The 12,931-nt window shown below is 39.3% G+C and overlaps 1 long non-coding RNA gene and 1 other non-coding gene across 7 annotated transcripts in view; both read right to left on the reverse strand.

Moving 5' to 3' along the window:
* Nucleotides 1-12,931, reverse strand: part of LOC102163320 (uncharacterized) — a 51,640-nt gene that overhangs the window by 27,782 nt on the left and 10,927 nt on the right. For 2 of the 6 annotated variants that reach the window (XR_014809836.1, XR_014809837.1), the window contains exons 3-4: nucleotides 10,296-10,522; nucleotides 6,121-8,750 (exon numbers count right to left, since the gene is read on the reverse strand). The exons of 1 other annotated variant lie outside the window; for it this stretch is intronic. This is a non-coding gene — a long non-coding RNA (uncharacterized LOC102163320). Of the gene's footprint in view, nucleotides 1-2,360; nucleotides 4,147-6,120; nucleotides 8,751-9,940; nucleotides 10,523-12,931 lie in introns of those variants that run through there. 3 more of the 6 variants (XR_014809833.1, XR_014809835.1, XR_304339.4) reach the window with 3 other exon arrangements.
* Nucleotides 9,539-9,610, reverse strand: TRNAA-CGC (transfer RNA alanine (anticodon CGC)). The gene has a single exon. It is a non-coding gene; the product is annotated as a tRNA-Ala (tRNA).

Below are 12,931 nucleotides of genomic sequence, written 5' to 3' on the forward strand. Positions count from 1 at the left end.
GTCCTGTATTCACTTCCTTTTCCTTGTCTTCCTTGTACTGACACACCACCCTGGGTTATGGAGAGACACAGAGTAGACACCAGAAGCAATTAAGAGCAATCCATCAGATAATGTGTTTATTTCCATGTGACAAAGCAAAATGTGTTTTTAGAAGGACAAAAGTAGAGGCATGTGTAAGGTTTTGAATCCTCTCATAAGGAAAGGACATACCACCACTGAAAAACACCTCTCACAGCAGAAAGGTCTTGAAGATCCTCCTTGAAATAGTAACCATATTTCTGAGGGGACTTCGAAGATATCCACTGTCTTAAATCCCACTATTTCTTTAAACCTGTAGACTATATCCTCTTAAGCTACTACAGTAGGAGAAATGAAAGGATCGTAAACCAAATAACACTGTTTCTGCTCCTAAGACATTTCATCATATCAGTTCTTCAAAGTTCCCTTCCCAGCATTATTTCTGCAACCACCAGAAAAGATTTCTGGATGCAACTCTCTTCTGACTTCAAGCTCTCTCTCCTTTTCTCTTTCCTATCTTTACAAAGTTTTCCAAGTCTTTTCCTCCTTAAGAAAAGATGAATTACAATCTGAGAGAAGATATTTCAGTATTTTTTACAAAAGACCCTGTCTATGAAGAACTTCTACAAAACACCAAGAAAAAAAGACGAAAATCTCATTTAAAAAGAGCAAACTAACATACATTTCTCAAAAAAGAGGTTACTTCACATCTCCTCAGAAAAGAAAATCATGGACTTGGAGAAAAGACTTGTGGCTGCCTGATGGGAAGGGGAGGGAGTTGGAGGGATTGGGAGATTGGGCTTATTAGACACAACTTAGAATAGATTTACAAGGAGATCCTGCTGAGTAGCATTGAGAACTTTGTCTAGATACTCATGTTGCAACAGAACAAAGGGTGGGGGAAAAAAATGTAATTGTAATGTATACATGTAAGGATAACTTGATCCCCTTGCTGTACAGTGGTTAATGAATCCGACTAGGAACCATGAAGTTGCGGGTTCAGTCCCTGACCTTGCTCAGTGGGTTAACGATCCAGTGTTGCAGTGAGCTGTGATGTAGGTTGCAGACAGCGGCTTGGATCCTCCGATTAGACCCCTAGCCTGGGAACCTCCATATGCCGCCGGAGTGGCCCAAAGAAATAGCAAAAAAAAAAAAAGAGAGAGAGAAAAACTAAACTAAAATAAAATAAAAAATTAAAATGAGGTTACTTCAAATAGCCAAGAAGTAATTTAAAAGGTGCCCAACATCATTTTTCTCAAGGAAATGCAAATTTAAAAATAAAATGAAATAATATCACTCTTCACCAGAATCACTTAAGAGAACTGACAATATCAAATGCTGCTAAGCATGTGAAGTGACTGGAATACTCACACACTGCCGATGTGACTGTAACTGGTACAGCCACAATGGGAATATTGACTAAAACTAAATACACATAGAAATTATGACCTTGAAACTCCACAGCTACATTTATACCCAAGAGAAATGCATGAGTATCTCCCTTGAAAGACATATACAGGAATGCTAGTGGCAGCATTAGACATTTCAGCCCCAAATTGGGAGCACTCCAAATGTACATCAACAATAAAATGAACTAAGAAGTTGTGAAGAACAGTATTCATACAATGGAATACTACAGAGCAGTGGTTAAAAACTACTGCTACTAGCAACAATATGGATCATTAAACTTAAAAAAAATTGAAAGTCCCCATATTCAGAGTACATGTTGCATGATTCTATTTATGTTATTTCAAAACACAAGAAAAACTAATCTATGGCGACAGAGGTCAGAGAGTGGTATTGCTTGGGATGAGGCCCAAAGAAGTTGTTGGGGGGGCTCAAAAATCATGTATCTTTGCCAGAGCTCTTGGTTACATGGGCATGTGCATATGTAATAACCTGTCAAGCTGAAATAATTAGGTTTTATGCATTTTGGTTTATATTATTTAAGCCTCCATCTATTTTTTATAATGATTTTTATTTTTTCCATTATAGTTAATTTACAGTGTTTGATCAATTTTCTACTGTACAGCAAGGTGACCCAGTCACACATACATGTATACATTCTTTTTTCTCACATTATCCTCCATCATGCTCCATCATAAGTGACTAGATATAGTTTCCAGTGCTATACAGCAGAATCTCATTGCTTATCCATTCCAAAGGCAGTAGTTTGCATCTATTAACCCCAAATTCCCAATCTATCCCACTCCCTTCCGCTCCGTCTTGGCAACTACAAGTCTGTTCTCCACGTCCATGATTTTCTTTTCTGTGAAAAGTTTCATTTGTGCCATATGTTGGATTCCAGATATAAGTGATATCATATTGTATTCGTCTTTCTCTTTCTGACTTACTTCACTAAGTATAAGGGTTTCTAGTTCCATCCATGTTGCTGCAAATGGGCATCATTTTGTTCTTTTTTATGACTGAGTAGTATTCCATTGTGTATATATACACCACATCCTCAATCCATTCCTCTGTCAATGGACATTTAAATTGTTTCCATGTCTTGGCTATTGTGAATAGCGCTGGAATGAACATGTGGGTGTATGTGTCTTTTGCAAGGAGAGTTTTGTCAAGATATATGCCCAAGAGGGGCATCTCTGGGTCATATGTTAGTTCTATGTATAGTTTTCTAAGGTACCTCCATACTGTTTTCCATAATGGTTGTACCAATTTAAGCTCCCACCAACAGTGCAGGAGGGTTCCCCCTTTTCTCCATGCCCCCTCCAGCACTCATTATCTGTGGACTTATTAATGATGGCCATTCCAACTGGTGTGAGGTAAGCTTCAATTTAAATAACAAGAAAAAGGAGAAGAAAAAAAGATCTTCTTGGATTCCTCCTCACCTCCAATACATCTTATCTCATAATTAGTGTTTTTCAGAGTGTGGTCTGACTGAGACTTGCTTTTTTTACCCATCAGTGAGCATTAGAAGCATTTTATAAAAATTGGACAGTATCAGGACATTGGACTCCTTTTGTTAAATAAAGTAGAAACAATTTCAAGGGCTTTCAGAATTTCAGAAACAATCATCTTTGGAGTGAGGAAACAGCAGCACCATGGACCACCCACCAAGCAAATTTTAATAAATCCCTGTGTATATCTGGACAGATTCTCAAATAATCTCCGATGTGGAAAAAGTTGAGGTTTTTGCCTTTAGTCAAAATTTGGAGTGGAAATTCAGATTCAAGTTTTTGGATGACTTCCTCCAAAAATACTTTAGATTCTCTTACAGAGTCTTTCTCCCCTCAATCCATGCACCTTACTCCACACCAGAACAAGTCTCAGCCTATGTTGGTGAAAGCCTGAGCGGGGGAACAGAAGAAAGAAAAGAAATTAGAAAGCTAGGTGGAAAGTAAAATATCAGCTACACGTGAGTCTCAACACGTGCATAAATACTAGTACTGCGCTGAGCTACAGTGAAAATTTCCTTCGGAAGCACACGAGAAGGAAGAGGCGGAATGGGGTGAAGTCGAGGAAGAAAAGGAGAAAAAGGTGAGAGGGGAGGAGGGGAAAGGCAAAGAAGCATCCTCAAAAAAGATTTGAGGGAAGGTAGGGAGGGGGGGCGTCTAAGCTCCACATCTCTATTGCTTCGTCCAAGTTGGAGGGAGGAGATGCGCTGTTCTCTCAAGGGAGCTAGGCTTGTCGCGGTAGAGGATCTGGCTCCTTTTGCCGAGACTGTCGTGGCTTCGAGAGCGCCTCACGGCTCTTTCCATCGCTGGATGGACAGGCTGAGGCCTTTGGGGGACGCACTGAGGGTGAACTTCTGTTTGAAGTTCAGGAACCGCTGGGATTGGCAGCTTGTGAGGGAGGTGCAGGGGTGCCAAGTGTCCGCACGCGGATGCGGCGGGAGCAGAGGGACAGAAGAAGAGGGATCCGTCGGCCGGCAGCTTTGAGATTGAACACAACCGAGACTGTGGAAGCGTCTCATTTTTTTTTTAAGGTTTTGCTGGCAAAGCAAACGATAAGAAAGTTCCCCTTTGCTTGCTCCACATATTTCTAGCTCTTAGACGCTTCCAGAAACACAACTTTCTCCTGAAGAAACTCTTCCGGGCTTTTGCGACAGGCTCCTTTGTTCCTCACATAATGCTCTTGGCTCAAAAGTAGTCTGAAGAATCACCTATACTGCAATATAAAATAAAAAATTAAACAACAACAAAGGAGTCTAAAGAGCTGGGCAGGGTCTGAAGACTCTGGTTGCAAAAAGCCTCAGCTTTTAGTGGTACCTACAGAGGAAGCCACCTCTCCTCACTCCTGGTATAGGCTCAGAGGCAATACACGCGAGTCCTCACACTTCAAGTGGATGACCTCAAAATTGGCTGAACAGGTGGCTTGTGACCCTGGTGGACAGTAGTTACAGCTTCTGGAGAGTAAGAAAAGGGAATGAGGTGGTATGGAAGACCTCCAGGCTTCTTGACTTCTGTAGCTGGAAAGAGGGGCTGCTTTTCTCCTTTCTGAGAGTTCAGCAGCTTGCTTGGTTTTCCCTTTAGTGGCTAGATCTTTTTTTTTTTTTTTTTAAACAAGATGATATTAAGATGCTTGACAGTGTATCCTCCTGTGCATCTCTACTTAAGCAATGTGATACCAGATTCTGAAACTGTGCAAAGACCTCTGATCTGGAGATATGAGTTGTTCAGCAGTTTGGAAGAAGGGTGACCCTGGAGAGTAGGTAGAGTAAGGTTGAAAAGGATCTACTGGAATTGGGAGAATAAGAATTCATTTTTTATTTGTGCAAAACAAGGAAATGAGCTTTTGCCTAGACTGATCTTAGACCCTGGAGTTCAGAATGTTTGCCATTTCAGATGAAAACTTTCTTAGAATAGCCAAAGAAGTACTATTTGCCTTGATAAATTTCTGCTGAGGTGACTGCTATCTTTTCATCATTTGTCATTTGTTTGTAGTTAAGTGGCTTTTTTTTGGTAAGCTCCAGAGTTTGAGGGTCTCTGACTGGGAAAACAACAACCAATACATCAAGTCCTTGACTTCTGGCAAGGAAATTCTAATGAAATATTTTGGTGAAAGCTTTTCCACCTTGGCCTTCTGTAACCTGGGATAGGAAGGAGCTAGAATTACAGAACTACAAAAGAACTTGAGCGCTTAACTTTCTGATCCAGAATCAGAGGGCCTGTCCATTAGGCCGCACAGACCTACATTTGCTGTTGCTTTCAGATTCTGTACAACTGGAAATCGGGTGGGGAAAACTGCTACTTGCTTTTTTGTAACCTATTGACAGTGGTCCACGTCCTAGTGATTGCTGAGAGTGCTTGGCGAGATTGGGCAAATAACAGAATTAACAATGAATAACTTTAATAAAAGAGTGAAATAACCCTCCCCACATCCCAAAGAGGTTAAAAAAGAATTGAATTGCCAAAGCCAAGACAAACTCAGTTTGTCAAAGACATTTTTCAGCTGAAGAGCTAGACAGGGTATGGCTGAGTCAGAAAACAAGAATGGAGGTACTGGGGATTGAATCTGAGACCTCATTCATGCTAAGAGTGTGCTCTGTCACTGAACTACACTTTCCGTGTGTGCACTACCCTCTCAGAAGGTTTTTGTGATGTTATAGTGACTGCCACTATACTCCTTACACTTACGACCTCCTCTCCCAGAGATAGCTACTTTAGGAAAAAGGAACATTAATGGCAGAAAAAAAGGCACTGTTCCTGATTCGTGGTCAGCTCATACTCAGCCCACCTCAAAGTCAGATTCCCGTTAGATTAGATTGCTCGGATTGCACTTGCATCCCATCACTTGGGAAGTCCCCGTACACAATATCCTCCTGGAATCTTTCTATTACTTTCTTTATTCTGTTGAGTCTTGGATACATTAGTGTTTTACATAGCAAAAAAAAAAAAAAAAAAAGACTCAAGTGTGTATTAAAATACTCTAAAATTAAGGATAAATAGAAACAAATCTAACTGCATTTCAAAATAACATAATCATATTGAAGAAAAAAGAGAGAACAAATCCAAGAAAATGTTTTATACATTTTATCCCAACTGTAACGACGAGAAGAAAAAAAAAAGTAAGCAAACCATAACTTTTATGTAGCAGGGTTATTTTTTGTAGTGTTAAGGTTATAACAATTCTTCTTCTTCCTTTTTTTTTTTTTTTTTTTTTGGCTGCACCCTTGGCATGTGGAAGTTCCCAGGCTCGGGACTGAACCCACACTGCACTGACAACAACACCAGATCCTTAACCCACTGAGCCACAAGAGAACTCCAAGAGGATAGCAATTCTGATATTTTGTGTGAATCTGTCTTATTTGTGTGTGTATGTAAACTTACTTTTGTGTGATTGGGAAAAGGAATACAAATACTGATGTTGGAATTCAGGGCTCTCACTGCTGAAGGAGGTAAGTAACAAAGAGCCCTGGATGGGAAATTATATCTATCCAATTTTCTTCCCCAGATCTGTTTCCTCCCAGACCCTAGAAAAAATGCTTTAGTAGCAATAAGCAATGCTTGCCCCATATCTTGATTTTTAAATACCATTCCCACTAAAAGGAACCAGAGCTGCTTGTAGGACTCATAGATTCTAGGACTGGACCGGGGGAAGTACAAGCTATCTCTCTGTGCTAGAACATAAGTGCTAAAAAATCATGAGAACAATTCAAAATGATCCAGAAGTCAACTTTAAGGGCCTCCCATGGGTCAAATCTGGGGCACTTTTAGATGAATTATGACAATGAATGGTTATAATCCTTGGATAATTAAATGAATAAATATGGAAAATAAGAAAAATTTCTATACAGGGGTATGCCAACTAATAAATGTAGAGATAATAATAAAGTAGTTAAATAATTTAGCCACCATCAGAATAATGATAGATTCTTGCAAACTTCATAAATCAATGCTAAAATACATAAATAAAATTTTGATGAGGATCAGAGTAATTTTATGGTCTGAGAGTATTTCCTTACAGACTACATATAATATAAAAGGGAAAAATAATAATTTTACAGGGGAAGAAAACTAATAGACACAATTTTAACCACATGATCAAAGCCAACATCACCAATAATGGGAAAAACTGACTTCACATGTCCACTGGTATGATAAAGGGAAACATCATTTCTGTGATATTCCTCCCGAATATTCATAACCTGAATCTGATCATAGCATAAACTGAAGAACATTCTATAAACATAAATTTGAAGAACATCATTAGCCTGTGCTCTTCAAAAACATATTAGTCTCACAAAAGACAAGATTAAGAAACTGAGCCAGATTAAAGAAGACTAAGGAGTAGCTAAATTCACACGTGATCTTGAAATAGACCCTAGTTTGGGGGAGGATAAATTTCTATAAAGGATTTTATTGGTAAAATTAGCTAATATGCACTGTAAAGAAAAATAATAATAAAATAAAATAAAGGGAGTTCCTGTCGTGGCTCAGTGGTTAATGAATCCGACTAGGAACCATGAGGTTGCAGGTTCGATCCCTGGCCTCACTCAGTGGGTTAGGGATCCAGCGTTGCCGTGAGCTGTGGTGTAGGTTGCAGACTCAGCTTGGATCCCAAGTTGCTGTGGCTGTGGTGTAGGCCAGCGGCTACAGCTCCGATTAGACCCCTATCCTGGGAACCTCCAAATCCTGCAGGAATGGCCCTAGAAAAGGCAAAAAGAAAAAAAACAAAAAAACAAAGAACCACCGTACTGTATATTACATGGCATTTCTATCAGTGTTAAATTTCCTGAATATGATCATTGTCCTGTGGTAAGTGTCCTTACTCTTTTTTTTTTTTTAAGTGTCTTCACTCTTAAGAAACACACACTGAAGTGTAAAATTTTAAAAATTATGGTAAAAAAAAAATTACGGTGGAAGTATAAGAAGATTGTGGATAAGAATATATAATTTCAGCAGATTATCTCAAATGGTTTATGAAATAATAATATTTGTCTAAGTAAATATATATTCCATGGTTGTTGACTACTGAGGGAGAGGCAACCCAATGTTCTGAAATGATCCCCAGATTTGGACAGTATGTGGTTCTCAAGTGGTTCCCAACCTATTTAAAACATTGCTAAGCAGAGACAAAGATGCAAATTTCCCAATGTATGTTAGAATTTAGCAGATGTTTTGCTCTATTTTCCCTTCACACTTCTTGCTCGTGAGTTACTAAGGACATCTGAGAGAGATGGATTTCTTTCTGGAGAAAGAGAATTCCCTTCCCCCTCTATTAATTCAGCAGTAAAGATGAGCACAGATAGTGATGGATTTGAAACCATAACAGTACCTTACTGGGGCCATTAGTGGACTAGAAATTTTGAGGCGTGCCTGGAAAATACAAAGCAGAAGTGATTCTATGAACAGGAAACAGTAGAGGAAATGATTGTTCCTTCACTACAGTGCAAATGTCTTAGACACTTGTGAACTATTTATCTTCTTGTTTTGGAGGCTAATAATTTCTATTTTGACATACATACGAAAAATTTTTTTGACAATTCTTCATAGTTAGCCTATTTGATGTTAACTGACATTTCCAGGCAGAATTTTATTTAAAGATTTGAAAAGAAGAAAAACAGATGAGTGATAAAATAAAAGGAAATTGGATAGTATGAAACAGCATAAGCTGTTTATGCTATGGTATGCATAAGCTGAGTCATGTAAAGCAGATTTTTTTTCTTCTTCTTCAGGTTTAATAGGACTCTAGCTTCTGACAGCTGTCCTTACCTTGTAGCATCCACTTGCTCATTCATCTAGCATTCTCTGGCTTATTGTTGGACCACACTGTTGACAACAGAGAGAGTAGAGAAATCAGAGGTAAGAGTTCCTGATTCTCATCCTAAAACTTAGAAACTAAAACAGTTTTCCCTGAGTCCTCTTACTTTCTTCTTTTCCCCTCCTCTCAGTAATAGGGGAAAATAGAAGCCAAGGTGGTAAATTTGCTAAGATGATGACTTGTTTTGAGTTTAGGGGATCCTGCGTTTAATAGGCTGAATAATGTCTCTGAAGATAGCCGGTTCCAATACCCAGAACATGGGAATGTTACTCTATATGGAAAAAGTGTCTTTGCAGATGTGATTTCATTAAGGATCTTGAAATGGGGAGATTACTCTGGATTATGCCGGTAGGCTCGATGTATGTGTCCTTCAAGGAGAGGCAGAGGGAGATTTCACACACAGAGAGGAGAAGGCAGTGTGACCAGAGGCAGAGATTGAAGCAATGCAGCCGCAAGCCAAGGAATGACAGTAGCTACCTGGAAGAGGCAAGAACCCCCTAGAGCCCTCGAAGGGATCACCACTCAGCCAACACCCTGATGTGGGTCTGATGATACTAATTTTGGACTTCTGGACTCCAGAAGGTAACCATAGAAAACTAATTGACCTGGTAAACTTCTACTCTGCCAGCTGCCATGAATAGTTTTGAGGCTCATAAAATATAAATAGTGCAGCATTAAAATGAACGGCTTGGGCCATATGTTTACTTTTCTTGTGAGCCGGCAAAGAGTAAAGGAATCAAGAAAAAACCGCTCAATCTGCCCTTGGTTAGTAATTTGCAAAAAAGCAACTGTTGGTTGGAGGTGCCGGGGATTGAACCCGGGGCCTCGTACATGCGAAGCACGCGCTCTACCACTGAGCTACACCCCCTCACCGAAGATCAGCTTATGGAGATTCACTAAGGAATATCTTCCTTGGGCCCCTCTCCCCCCAACTGCGGTTTATTATAGTAGCACTGGGTGTTGGAGCAAGATTTATGATGGCTTTGAGATAGAGGACCCCAGAGAGCTGTAGAAGCAGACCGATTCTTTAGCAAATAAAACAAAATGGAATGAAAAATACTGAAAACGTGTCAGAAAATGACCAGCTTTTCCTTAAACAAAGCATTATTTGCTGTTTGCACCAAAAGAATGTTAAGGGCAATATTTTAATGGGAAACCCCTAGGTGAAAATAAAAACCACAGACGATTCCTTCAGCGATTCACTCTCAACCTTTGAATCATTTTTATACATTCTGAAGGTAACTCAGAAGGTTCATAGAATAGTCTACAGAATAGTGCTCAAGGCTTGAACTAAAACGTAGATTCAAGGGTGGAAAGACGTGTGGAATTTTAAAAGCAAGTTAGTAGGTAGCCAGACACAAGTTGGAGAGACCTATTGGATTTACAGAGCAAGAAACAAAATGGGAGGCACATAAAAGAGAGTTCAGTCATTTAAGAAACAGGAAGAAAAGCAAAAAAGAGATTTGTTGTCTTCCTCCCCCCTCCCCTCTTGTTCCCCTCCTCCGGCTCCTCCTTCTCCTTCCACTTTTCCTTCTCCTTCTTCCTCTCCCCACCTCCTCCTTCATCTTTGTCTTCATCTTCTTCAGAATGGAAGAGAGATTATGAGAAGGAGATGAGGTCGGTCGGTCTTGGATGTGCTGAATTTAACATATCCATCCACAGGTTCCGCCAGTGCTCTGAACCAATGCTTGGGGGTGGGAGTGATCAGAAGGCACAAGCATATTGAGAGTGAGGAGAATGAGAACTCAAAGTGTGCTTTAGAGATCAGGAACTCTTTTACCTAGAGTTGTGCAAAGCAAAAACAAAAACAAAAACAAAAAACTGTTTTTAACTTTTCCTAGTCTGATCTTAAACACTAGGATTCACACTGGTTAGCACCATGGCATTGAAACTTTCATAGAAGATTCAGAAAGACTCATTTCCTGGTACCAGACTTCCAGAGGTGTTATCTCTTCCTCATTCATCTTATGCTTTTGCCTATATTAGTAAATATATCATTGAGTATCTTTTGAAATTGAGAGAAACCTTATTGGCCTAGCATAATTTCTTTCTCACTTGGCTCATGGGGCTGATAGAACAGATAGAATGAAACAGAAGTGGCAAGTTTCAGAGTTCCTGCTGTGGTGCAGCAGGTTAGTGATCCAGCTTGTCTATGTGGTGGCGGCAGTTTGATCCCTGGAAACATATGGAAGTGGGTTAAGGATCTGGTGCAGCTGTCAGATTCAATCCATATGTTTCAGGTATGGCCAAAAAAAAAAAAGAAGTGCAGGTTTCACTGAAACTGAGTGCTAAAGATAGTTTATCAATTTTCTGGGACAACAATTAGCAGATATATACAGTGCTATTCGAATGCATCTAAAACCAGAGAGAAAATTGTAACTAGTCAGGTGTCATCTTTTAAAAGTTGACAGATGAGGATGAATGGATAAAGAAGATGTGATATATATACATCGCATCTTTATATATATATATATATATATATATATATATATATATATATATATAAACAGAAACATAGGTGGAGCTTGAATACATTATACTAAGTGAAATGTCAGAGAAAGACAAATACTGTATGATGTCCCTTATATGTGGAACCTTACCAAAAAAAAAAAAAAAAAAAAAAACCTGGAAAAAACAGAGGAATGGTGCTTACCAAAGACTTATGAGTGGGGAATTGGAGAGACCTTGTTTAAGGTACATATTTGCAACTGGTAGATAAATAAGTCCTGGAGCTCTAATAAACAGTACAGGGATTATAGACCACAAAACTATAGTGAAAACATTTAACTTGCTAAGAGACTTAATTGTTTCTACCACTAGAAGAAATGATAATATGTGACGCAACAGAGACATTAGCTAACACACACACACACACACACAAAGTTGACAGACTAAAAGGGGTAAATTATACACGTAAAAAGCTTTTATGTTACGCTCTGGAATTTGAATGAACACTCATGATGTTCTTTGATGTTTACAACATCTCAATTTGTTGACATGGACAGAGAGGTTTAGTCATATTACTCTAAGTCTCCCATCTTTGATAGAGATAGAGTAAAATAATTAAAAATCTCATTAGGGGATTAAAGATAGAAAGAGAATTTTGAGGAAGTTTGGGAGATTGTTGCAAGCTAATGACCACTCAAAAAAAGAATCCAGTAGCCTAGCAACAATCTATACTACCTTGAAGGAAGACCAGGTGCATCTAAGTGCCAGACACACTCAAGCCAAAAACCCTGATACCTAAAACACAAGATAACAGATATGGGGTTACATGAAGTCAACCTCATTACATGAGATCAAGGAGTTAATAGTCCCTGAAGAGTAGCATTTCCACATGTAGCCGAGACAGAAATATAGGTGTGTGGGGGAAACTAAGTAAAAGGGGACGTTATACCAAAACCTGAGATGAATTACTACGTTTTAGTATATGTTACCACCTTTTTGCTAATAAATAATTTAAATGGCACCATGACAGTCCCAATTAGGGGACCCATATAGGTTCAAAGGAGGAACCAATGATGTAAGCCTGATATCTACCCAAAAATGAGGAAGAAGGTGGTCTGACAAGACCCTCCCTACTTTTTTCTTGACTATAAAGATGTAGCTCTCTTTGTTCTCAGGACTGCTGTATTCCTTTGCCAACCTGCCTGTATCCCTCACAAACATCCTACACTAATAAACTCACTCTCTGCCTGCCACTTTGCCTCACACTGAATTGTTCCTGCGAGGAGGCAAAAGAACCTGAGCTTCATTAAGTCCTGATACCAGGTGAGCAGTTTTAATTAAAAGACAATGGGTTGGAGTCCCCTACTAATCAGGGATCGTGGGTTTGAGTCCCATTCTGAATTTTGGCTGGGTTGGCATCCCACAGAAGGAGTGCAGTTTCAATTTGATTGAATATGAAGAAGTTATTCCTGAAATAGGCAGTAAAGGATTAAGTAATCCTTTTTTCTATTAAATATGTCTGAAAAAACAAATCCCTGGCTTTTGAGCGACTGCATGGCCTAATGGACACTATCTGCTTTCATATTCCTGGGCCACTAGTCCTGTCCAACTGCCACCTCTCACACATTCATAGAAGGTCTCTCACACACACCTCCTTTCCCTCTCAGAGCACCTTAATCTTTAATTCCTCCCTAAACAAAGCGAAACAAAAGATGAGCTTGTTGAAGGATAGAGCCCCCAA

The sequence above is a fragment of the Sus scrofa genome, chromosome 7, assembly GCF_054392235.1.
Source record: "Sus scrofa isolate SSC_HxYL_T2T_F1_AM1 chromosome 7, Sscrofa_HxYL_maternal_Yorkshire_Landrace_v2.0, whole genome shotgun sequence".
NCBI lineage: Eukaryota > Metazoa > Chordata > Mammalia > Artiodactyla > Suidae > Sus > Sus scrofa.